The 10,628-nt window shown below is 53.4% G+C and overlaps 1 long non-coding RNA gene across 2 annotated transcripts; it reads left to right on the plus strand.

The window, feature by feature from the left end:
* Nucleotides 1–1,494: 1,494 nt before the first annotated feature.
* LOC130881752 (uncharacterized) lies at nt 1,495–10,398 on the plus strand. 2 transcript variants are annotated; one of them, XR_009057754.1, is made up of 7 exons: nt 1,495–1,650; nt 2,411–2,454; nt 2,805–2,919; nt 5,294–5,395; nt 6,102–6,180; nt 9,533–9,623; nt 9,747–10,398. It is a non-coding gene; the product is annotated as an uncharacterized LOC130881752 (long non-coding RNA). The 2 variants fall into 2 exon arrangements; XR_009057755.1 differs by lacking the exon at nt 2,411–2,454.
* Nucleotides 10,399–10,628: the final 230 nt, after the last annotated feature.

The raw sequence follows: 10,628 nt of genomic DNA on the forward strand, positions 1-10,628 counted from the left end.
AGCTGCAGCCAGGGAGGGTGGAGAGGGGATTAGGGTGCTGAGAGGCACCTTCATGCAGCAGGAACGCGCTACTTGGCAAGGGACAGAAACTATGCCCACTTCCCATGCGTTATCTGTTAAATTTTCATTTCCACATAGCCAAGGATAAAAATGGCAGCCAGTTCAGCAGCCTCAGCGCCCAGCCTCTGGGGGTTCCCCTGGTGTGGCTGAGCCCCGTCCCTGGCTCCTGCTTAGGCTCCCCAAGAGCTCTAAGAACAGACACCTCAGTCCTCTGCCCCACCTCCCAGATGTTTCTTTGATGGTATCTGGATGTCAAATAGAAAGTTGAGGGGGACCAGAAGATCAGGAGTAAACTGAGCCCACATCCCCAGGAGTCACTCATTCACAAATGAATGAGAGTCCACTTCTCAAAAAAGTTTCCCACCATGACAAAAAAGTGGTATCAGCCACCTCCAAGCAGACCCCAGTGGCAAGCAGAGTCGGCATCTGGGGCGGGGCCTTATCCAGAGTCACTCCACTGTGAACACTGGCTCAGCCCTAGCCCCAGCCCCAATTCCAGCCCCTAGTTGCCTGACACAGCACCCTTCTGATCCTGGCAGGGCTGGGAGAGCCTCAGAGATCCAGAACCCTGTCCATGACAGCCTCGTCAGCGCTCCTCAGAAATTCCCCACCCCCCAGGACACTCGTGTTGAGGTTGTAAGTTCCAGGGTAAGTTTAGCCACAGTAGCTGCTGTTGCACTCAGCGGGTTAATCTGTTTCCTCGGTTCCCGTGCCAATCCCCCAGAACAGCGGGCGCCATCCACCCTGCCCTCCACCAAGCAACCAGGGGCGCTGCTTTCTTGCAAAAAAGCCGTATGTCAAAGTTCCTGCATCCCGGTTGGACGCGCCCTCCCAACCCTCCCAGCCCTGCCGGCTGCTGGCTCTGCAGTTTTCCAAATGTGGATGATGCCGGGAGCCAAGAGAAAACTCCAGGCACCCCTTCTGGAGCCACGCGGCACCAGCACCCACAGCACCCACCTCACCAGAGGGCACACCCCCACCACTGCCGATAAGTTTTCAGGGGCTTTCCTAGCTGGTGGGCAGCTGCAGCAGCCAGCTGAAAGGGACTCACCAGGGAGCCCTGGGCGCCCCTCGGGCTGGGCTGGTGACCGCGACAGCAGTGGCAGCGGGCGCAGGGTCGCGGCTCCCCGGGAGATGCTGCAGCAGCGGCAGCGGTAGCCACCTCCTCCCGGAGCCAATCGCAAATGCAGGGGTGGGGGCGGGCCGGAGCTCCCGTTGCGTCCGCACTTGGTGGGGGGGGAGAGAAAGAAGACACCAGCACCCCGATTCCGCACCCCTGCCCTTCCCCCCCAGCTCTCCTGCAGCAGCGCAGACTTAGCAGCAGGGAAATCTTGAGAGGGAAGGAGGAAGAGAGAGAGGAGGGGAGAGGGGAGGGGAGGGGAGGGGAGGAGAGAGAGAGAGAGAGAGAGAGAGAGAGAGAGAGAGAGAGAGAGAGAGAGAGAGAGAGAGAGAGCGTTGATGCAGAGTTAAGGAGGCAGAGCTGCACACCTTGCCCGGCCAAAGCTGCAGGAAGCTCCTGTACCCTCAGCCCTGTCGGTACCAGGTAGAGGTCAGAGGAGAACAAAAGGGAAAAAGAGAAAAGCCCCGCGGGTATGCACGCTCACACATGCACGCAGCCCCACAGGCCAAGAATCATGCATGCAGGGGGGTGGGGGGAGGGCAGAGGCGGGATGGCCTGACCCAAGGCTGGTGGGGCATGGGGCCCTTGGATCAGGAGCGACCTCACCTTGGCAGTTCTTATATACCCGGCCAAACATCCCAAACACGCGGCCCGGCCAAGTGGCCCCCCTCGGGCTGTGCGCCCTGACCATATTTAGTCAAGCAGGGGAAAAAATAGCCTGTCAGCTGGGCCGAGGCTGGCCAGGCAGCAGGGAACAGGGTGGGAGCCCCGGCACCATTGACAGCGGTCCTGGGCTGCCCCGTCCCCCTCTCAACCCCTCCCTGACCAGTCGTGCTACCGGCTGTCCCTGTCCTGTCCGAATCCCCCTGCTATTTTTAGCTAGACCCAGTACAGAGGTGCCTCTTCCCCAGTGGGCACTTGCCTCTCTCCATGGCCACAACAGCCCATTCCTCAGAGTGGCCTGGGGAGACTGGAGCTGACCCAGGGAGCAGGGCCCAGGAAGGGAGATGGGTGCTGTCCTGGCCTTAGTCCCCTAAAAGTCCAGCTGGCCCAGGGCCTTAACATCTCCAGAGTGGTGTCTTTTTTGCTCAAATGTAGGGTTGGGTCAAGGAGCAACAGGGTCACCACCAGTTTTCCTGAGGGTCCCAAACCAACCCCAGGTAATAAGAATTACAGGTCACCTTGAGCAATCGACAAGGCCAACTCACTGGTCATTCCTACATCTTCCAGACCCTGACAAGGGTGTATGGCTGGAAGACCCCATATCCACGGTGGTGAGTACGATCGGAAATGCCTCTGTTCTAGCTCCCACCCGGGTCATATAAAAGACAAATCTTGGGAAGACGGCCCCACTGAGCTGAGACTCAGAATCTAGCAGCTTGGGATCAACCAACTATCCCCTTGGAGCAGAGTAGCGTTGAGCAGGTCTCTGCCACCCTGCCACTGTAAAGAACAATGATAACAAACACTTGAGATGACTTGGGAACCATTAGTGGAGGCTAGAAACAGGCCCCACAGTGGACATGAGTGCTCCTTCCGGCAAAGCCCTGCACAAAACACAGGCATCCTAAGGCTTCCTGCTGTCTTAGAATCCGCTCACAAACCTCCTTCCTCCTGTACCTAGAGAAGTGTCCCCCAGCCCTGAACTGGCCAATATGGGGAAGCGTGATCACTTACATCTTCCCAGGAGGAACATGTGAGAAGCTTGCTCCTACCAAGACCACCTCCCAGGTGGTGAGGTAAGGACACCCCTTAAGCTCCACTCCCAGGCTCTCGGTCACCCAGCAGGTTAGGACACTGACCAAGTCCAGTCCACAGAAGCAAGAGAGAGATGAAGCCATACCGTAATCACCACATAGGCTGTCTGTGACCAGTGTCCCAACCAAGGAGAGAGAAACAGGGAGAAGGATACCCATGGCTGTCCAAGCTGGGGTGGGTGCAGTGCTGCAGCTATATCCAGGACTCATGGGCTACGGGGCTGCCTCTTTCCCAGGGAAGGTATAGTTAGCAAACTGCCCCAAATTCCCCCAGGACACAGCCAGAGGACAAACTCCTGAAGAGAGAAGCCATGGGCCCCGAGCTCCCAACCTCTTAGGACTTCACTGCCCACTGATAAGGGAGCAAGACACCTCCTCACAGGGGATGCAGAGAAGTTCAGCTAGGACCACCACATTGCCTCAGGTCCCCTCAAGAGTGCACGTGTGTTGTAGAATATTATCCAAAGATGTGTTACATGTGTTTATGTTGTGGAACATTTGTTTAAGGATGCAAAGATGTGCTGCATTCTTTTATGTTGCATTTGTTTAACTCTGTGAAGCTGTGATCCTTTGCCTGTCTAAAACACCCTATGGTCTAATAAAGAGCTGAATGGTCAATAGTGAGGCAGGAGAGAGGATAGTCAGGGTTCACAGATAAAGAGTATAAACAGAAGGAGAAATCTTGGAGGAGAAGGAGAAGGAACAAAATAAAAAAAGGAGGAAGACATCAGGGGCCAGTCACCCAGCTACACAGCAAGCCACGGAGTAAGAAGTAAAGGAAGGTCTACAGAATAGAGAAAGGTAGACAGCATAATTTAAGATAAGAAAAGCTGGCTAGAAACAAGCCAAGCTAAGGCTGAGCATTTATAAGTAATAATAAGCCTCCCTGAGTGTATTTATTTGGGAGCTGGATGGCAGGCCCCCAAAGAGCAAAAGACTAAAAACCAACCACCAACTACATTTTGGCACTCCAGTGTGGGGCTAATGCAACACATGTGTGGTTAGGTATGGTGGCACAAGTCTATAATACCAGCATTCAGGAAGTGGAGGTGCCAAGAGGTTGAGGCCAGCCTGGGCTAATTAATACCAAGCCAGCAGGAGCTACATAGTAAGACTGCCTCAAAATAAATAAATAAATAAGCAAATAAATGAATAAGTATTGTGCCTATAATGACATGGGTATTGGGAAGGTCTCGAGAACTGTTGTCCCCAACACATTTCCTTTCGAAGCTTTCAATATCTCTTTTTGGAGAATTAAATGTATGGATAATGGATGGATGAATGACTATGCAGTCAACTGACTGAGCCATTGATTACTAGACAGAGAGGCCCAAGGACAGGACATGGTGGGACTGGGGTCTCTGGGTAGAACCATGTTTATGTAACTCAGCTTAAATTTGGATGAGTTTTAACATCTTATGGGGCAGTAGTACGAGGTCCGTCATGGGTCAGCCCAGTCAGACGTTATAGAGACATTTTCCCACAGCTGTGTAGGTTCCTACAGAGACTAGTCCACATCTGGGTATCCTTGGTCACCACAATGAGGCAAAATCACCCAAGATCCTTTGTGCTCCACCCAGTGGCTTCTCAGGAAGGGGTTTTACATGGATCGTATACTTTAGCAGGGGCCAGCCACCGAGCCTGGACAAACCAGCCTGTCCTCCACCCAGGAGAAGGAGTTGGAACACCCTTGCCACTAATCATTCTCCCCCAAAATTCACTGACATTGAGGCTAAGCAATGTCCATGTACCATTCGTCTGTCCTTGTACCTGCAAACACACGGCTCTCAAGAGAGGTGGACACTTCTTATTTCTTCCCCAGGCAACAGGATGGAGGAGACACTGTTCCCATCCAAGCCCATGTCTTCATCCCCACCCTGACCATTCCATGTCAGTGAAGCCACTGCAGAAAACAGACAGCAGCTTCTCCAGTGATAAGACCCAATACGCTGGAGCAACTGCACTCCTGGGCACATGTCTGGAGGGTCTCTGAAGCATTGACTTTGGCGCAAACAGCACAACCCAATGTCGTCGACTAATGACCAGGGGACAACACACCGCAAGTTGATAGGATGGAATATTATTTGGTCATAAAAACCAAAGCACTGCTACATACCATGACTGTTAATAACACGGCACAGGGTCAACACAGGGGGCCATAAACTGTATGTGGACTGAATGTGGAACCCCCAGGAAGGGAGGGAGAGCCCAGGGGAAGTGGGTCTCCTTCAGGTGATGTTCTGGAGGGACCTAGAAGTGACAGTTATACAGCATTGGGTGCCATAGATGCTGTCCAATGATGCTCTCTTCAAAATGTTTTTTTTTTAATCTTTGTTTTGTTTTTCTTTTGAGGCAGGGTTTCTCACAACCAACGCCACCAGGAAGCTTGTTGTGTAACTGAGGATGACCTTGAATTTGTGACCTTCCTGTCTCCACCTCTGGAGTGCAAGGATTAAAGGTATACATGCCACTACCATCTTGGTTCCTTTATCTTAAAAGAATTTCTTTTCAATTGAATAACAGACAACCCTAGGTCAAGGCCCAGTCCACCTTCTCTCCCCACTGACCCCCACTCCTGGCCTCAGGACTACACAGACCCGGGCATAGGCACCTAGATCTTCAAGGGATCAAGGACCTAGCTATAGCTTTCTTTGGGACATTCCCCAGGATGCTATAAGTTAACCCCATTTCCCCTACTCAGTTCTGTCTAGAGCTGGAACATGCCGTGAAATGGACAGAAGATTCCACCCCTCTTCTCAAGGATACTCCAGAACCTTAGGCCATGTCTCTGTGTGATGGTCCATCTTCCTTATCAACTTCATAGGATTTAGAACACCCATACATCTAAGTGTATCTGTGAGGGAGTTTCTAAAGAGATTTAGCTGAGGCAGAAAGATCCACCATCCTGTGGCCTTGAATACCATGTGCTGAATGAGAAGGAGAAAGTAAAACTGACCAGGCAGGCCTCGAACTTACAGAGATCTGCCTGCCTCTGCCTCCCAAGTATTAGGATTAAAGGCACTGTGTTCCAAAGAGCAGATTCGCCCCTTTCTGTGTTCTGAGGAGCAGATCCGCCCCTTTTTGTGTTCCGAGGAGCAGATTCGCCCCTTTCCACATCCCCACCTGGGATTCAGGGTGATTCGCTGCCTCATGCTCTGCCACAGGGACTCCTCACCTTGATGACTGCATCCTCAAACCATGAGCCAACAGAAGCCATTCCTTCCTTAAATTACTTCTTTCCAGGTATGTAGCCCCAGCGATGAGAAAAGTAACCATCCTGCCTTGCACAGCAGAAGGGGTTAGTTTGAGAAATTCAAGATGGCAATTATTCTGAACCATCCTGGACCAGTGTCCTCACAAGATCCTTCTAGGGGGAAGGATGGCTAGAGGCATGGGAGTGCACTGCACTACTGACTTTGGATGGAGAAGGGGACCACGGAATGGAACCCTGCAGCCTACTGAGGGAGTCAGCTGACATCAGGCTTCGGCTTCCAGCCTATAAGAGGATAATTGAGTATTCAAGCACTGAGTGTACAGCATGTGTTACGGCAGTCAAAACACACTCATACCTTGCCTATGGCTTTTGAGGAAACCCTCCCAGTGAGCAGAGCCATAAGAACCCTGTCCTGAGACTCCCCAGGGCCTACACACATGGTAGCATCAGCTTCTTTGTGATCTTGGGTCCTCGCCAGTCCCCTGTGCAGCATGCCCTGACCTGAGCTAACAAGGAACCAGGCAGGAAGCTATGTCCAGGAAGGTCCATGGGCAGGGGAGGGCATTGGCCAAGGAAAGGGGCTGACTTGTTGTAGATTTCAGGATACCCCTGTGACTGTGCCTATGGACCAATTTTCTGGGCTGGCCTGGTCTAGGCCTGACTTGGGCATAGGTACTGACTCCACAGGCAAGCAAGGTCAGTGGGAAAACAGCCTGGGCTCCAGACAAATTCCATGACTCCTCTCTGTCAATGCTCAGTCCAGATATCTGCAGTCCTGTCCAGGATGGTCAGCTGGTCACCAAGAGCCAGGAACTGAAGTGAGCCACAAACCCTGAGGCATATCAGAGACCTAAAGATGCTGCTTAAAATGGTGTCCCTGCTGGGTACCCGTTCAACATGCTGGGCCTGTGAGCTGGATTTCACAGAGCCATTATGGGGCCCATGAGCATCATGAGTCCCCAAAAGAAGTGGAGCCTGCAGCACTGCCCGGTATCAACTAACCACTACCCTGGTGTTTGTGGTGTACACTTGGGGCATGACGCATCTCTGTGGGGAGGGCTTGCGTGTGCCAGTGTGGCCCATGGAGCAGAGCTATGAGGGAAAGGCATGGGAACATGAGGCATCCTCTCCATGCCACAGGATCCCACAGCCCCCACCACACTGGGAAGGCTGCCACTGCCAGACCTGGCGTACCCATAAGCACCCCCCCACACACACACACACACACACACACGCACCCTTAACAGCAGAGGGAAAACCTCCCTGGCAGCTCGGAAAGAAAGGCATTTTTCACTGCCACAGTGTCAGCGGAGAGCAATCTGTCTCCTGCGATGGACGTCCCCCTCAGTATGGTGACAGCTCAACCATCAGCAGATGCAGGATAATACCCAGCCCAAGGCACAACAATTTAGCCCCCAGCCAGACCTGAACTACTCAGCAGTTCCAGGTCAGCACGTGGAACCCAGGACAGACTGCAGGCTGGGTAGAGGGCAGGTCCTAGGATCTGAGTCTGGGGCCAGGCAGGGCTTCAGAGCTTCCCAGTCCCCAAGCTAACCGGTCGGGTTCAGAGCCAGCTTTTCCATAAGCCATTACTCTCCTTGGAGGGCAGACCAACACCCTGGAAGAAGACCTGAGATGACAGGTAGGCCAGGCTTCAAAGCTCCCATGGCTACAGCCTCTTTTAGTTTAGAGGCATGAAAACAGGGTTGAGATCAGTGTTGGGGTGAAAAGGGAGCCCCTCCTGTAGCCCTCACCCTATTACCCGCCATCTATGAGGACAGTCAGATGGCACCCTGGTTTCTACTCACCCCAGGATGGCCCTACAGGCAACAAGGGACAGAAGGCAAGAAGAGCTAGTGAACTCCTTATCCCATGTGACCCCTAGACTGCTTTTCTATCTAGACAGATCCCACAGGCAAGGATAAGGGGGAGACGGGCCAGTAAATGGATGAGTAGACAGATGGACAGATGGACGAATGGACGGATGAATGGATAAGTGGGGGTGGGGGTGGATTGGTGGGTGGATAAGTGTGTGGATGCATGGGTGTGTGGATGGATGGACAGAGGGAGGGAGGGAGGGAGGGAGGGAAGGAGGGAGGGAGGGAGGGAGGGATAGAAGGATGGATGGGTGGATGGATGGATGGATGGATGGATGGATGGATGGATGGATGGTGGATGGAAGGATGGATGGATGAATAGGTGGACAAATCAGGGGCCAATTTCTTCTGTATCTTAAGAAACCTGCCCGAAATTTAAGTCTCTCCCTGGGAGATGCTCGGCTGAGGTGCAGAGCACAACAAAACCCGCTGTAGAGCAGCCTCTTGGACTCCACTGAAACCTGAGCTCAACAAAGCGGAGGTCACAGCCTCCCTGCCCAGAATTACTTCCCTGTCCCCCTCCATCCTGGCTCCTTAGCCATGGCAATGGCCTCACAACTGACTTCACTGGCACCTCGCAGCTCAGGAGTTACTTCTTCACCGCTGTGTGCCAGCCCATCATGCCAAACCCCCGCTGAGCCCCCTTCAGCTGTCATGGTCCAGACTGCCCTCCCATTCTACCCTTGTCGCTCCCAGGCAGACCCAAAATGTCTCCCTGGTTCTACCGCCAAGTCTTGAACACAGTCTGGGTGCATTTTTAGGCCTGCTCCTCAACTCATCAGAACAGCCTGGCACCCTCTCTGGGAAGCCCTCCATGTGCCTACTACACTGTGAGGGACCAGGGAACCATGGTGATGAAGGGGGGTGTCTTAGCATGCACTCTCTGGGTTAAACATGGGGAAATGGGACAGAGGAGAAATGGAAAACTGGCTGGGAAGACTAAGACCCGCCATGGTGGCTATTTCTGGTCCCTCCAGAAACCTCCTACCTCAGATACCCTCCCCCTGGTGTCTGCCCCTGCATGAACCCCTGCTGCCAAGCCTGGTCAGCCCTGCAGGTCCTGACCTCGAGGAAGTCTCTGAGTAATGAGAGCCACATTTCCAACAGTCGTTTTCTCAGAAAGAGCCTGACCTCAGAAGTTGTCCTGTCGCAGTAGGGTCAAGGCCAGAGTCCTTCATCCACCTCCAGTTCACACAAGGTCTACTATCCACCCCCAACCGTTGGGACAAGACCCTTGGAGCGACCCTGAGGCTGTTCACTGAGTCCCTGTGGCTCTACGAGATACATTCTGGGCCTCCTCCAGGGAGAGGCTCCTTGTATAGACTTCAGTCCTAGAGCATAATTCATAGGTTAGCATGAAGCTTAGAGGGTAGGTGGCTGGAGGCACCCACGTCTCCCCATCCTCCAGCCTCCCATGAGCCTGCACATTCTCTCAGACTTGTGTCTTGTTTTTACCAAGAGCTATGCCAGGAGGAAGTGAGCACTTCTGTGTTGTTGAATACAGTCCTGCAGGTTCCTCAAGACCCTCCCACTTCTGTGACCCTGCCCCCTGGCTGTTCTGGTGTGCACCAGAGAGTACCAAAATGGAGAGGGAGGTGAGAGGGGCAGGAAGGTGGTGGAGAAACAGGGGAGCATGCTACAGGATTTTCCTGCCTCTCCCTGGGCCCGGCCTTCATCCTTGCTGCCATCCCCACCTTCCTCTTCCTTCTGCCCAGCAGAGCCTCCCCCTCACCTGGGGAAGAAGACGTGTCAGCATCCTCAAGACTCAGGGAGCCAACGGAGTGTCAAACCCTTGCAGCTCACACGTGCTCCTGAATGGACGGGGTCCACCCAATGGCGAGTGATTTCACCTGGACAGAGTCATCGCTGTGTGCAGAGCCCATGCTTGGGGCAGAATGAGCCCTGCTGAGCCACCTGGTTCCTTCTGGGAAAATTCCAGGGGTAAAATTCCAGAGACCTAGTCCCTGACACCCCTCCCTTCCCTGGGCTCCACAGAGAGACCTTGCAGCCCAGAGAATTTCCTAGGCAGACTGCAGGTCTTCTGGGCTGCCTTTTTTAGCATGTCTTTGGTGGCCCCATGGCTGGGCCATTGGCCTGGCGGGGAGTTTGTCACTGGCTCCTGGGAAAGTTTAGTGATAACACTCTGGAGTTCCAGTCCCTCGCCTGGCCTCCAAAGGGAGCCTCCAAGTTTGAGCCCCTGGGCTCGTTATCTCTAGCTTCCCACTGCTGGGTTAGAGGGCTTCTCCTAGGGTCTCCCTTACAGAGGGGTTGATGGTCCCCAGAACCAGGAGTGGCCTCATTCTCCAGGGACTGTCCTCCACGGAGTGTTGATCCAACAGGCTCTCCACCACAATTAGCCCTTCCCTCATCCTTGCCCTATAAATATTCATTTTGGAGATGTTATAAAGATGCTTTTTTAAAAATGCCAAACTCATTTGGATAAAGAGCCTAGCTGCTGCCAAATGCAGCTGGCAAACGGGGCTCTAAGGTGCACAGTGCAGAGGCTGCCGCGGAGTAACCTCCCCCAGGTCACATGGCACTCTCTGGGGGACAGTTTAACTTGGAATGGGTTTTGGCTCCTTGCAGGGAACATCTAACAA

Source organism: Chionomys nivalis, chromosome 9, assembly GCF_950005125.1.
Source record: "Chionomys nivalis chromosome 9, mChiNiv1.1, whole genome shotgun sequence".
NCBI classification, from domain to species: domain Eukaryota; kingdom Metazoa; phylum Chordata; class Mammalia; order Rodentia; family Cricetidae; genus Chionomys; species Chionomys nivalis.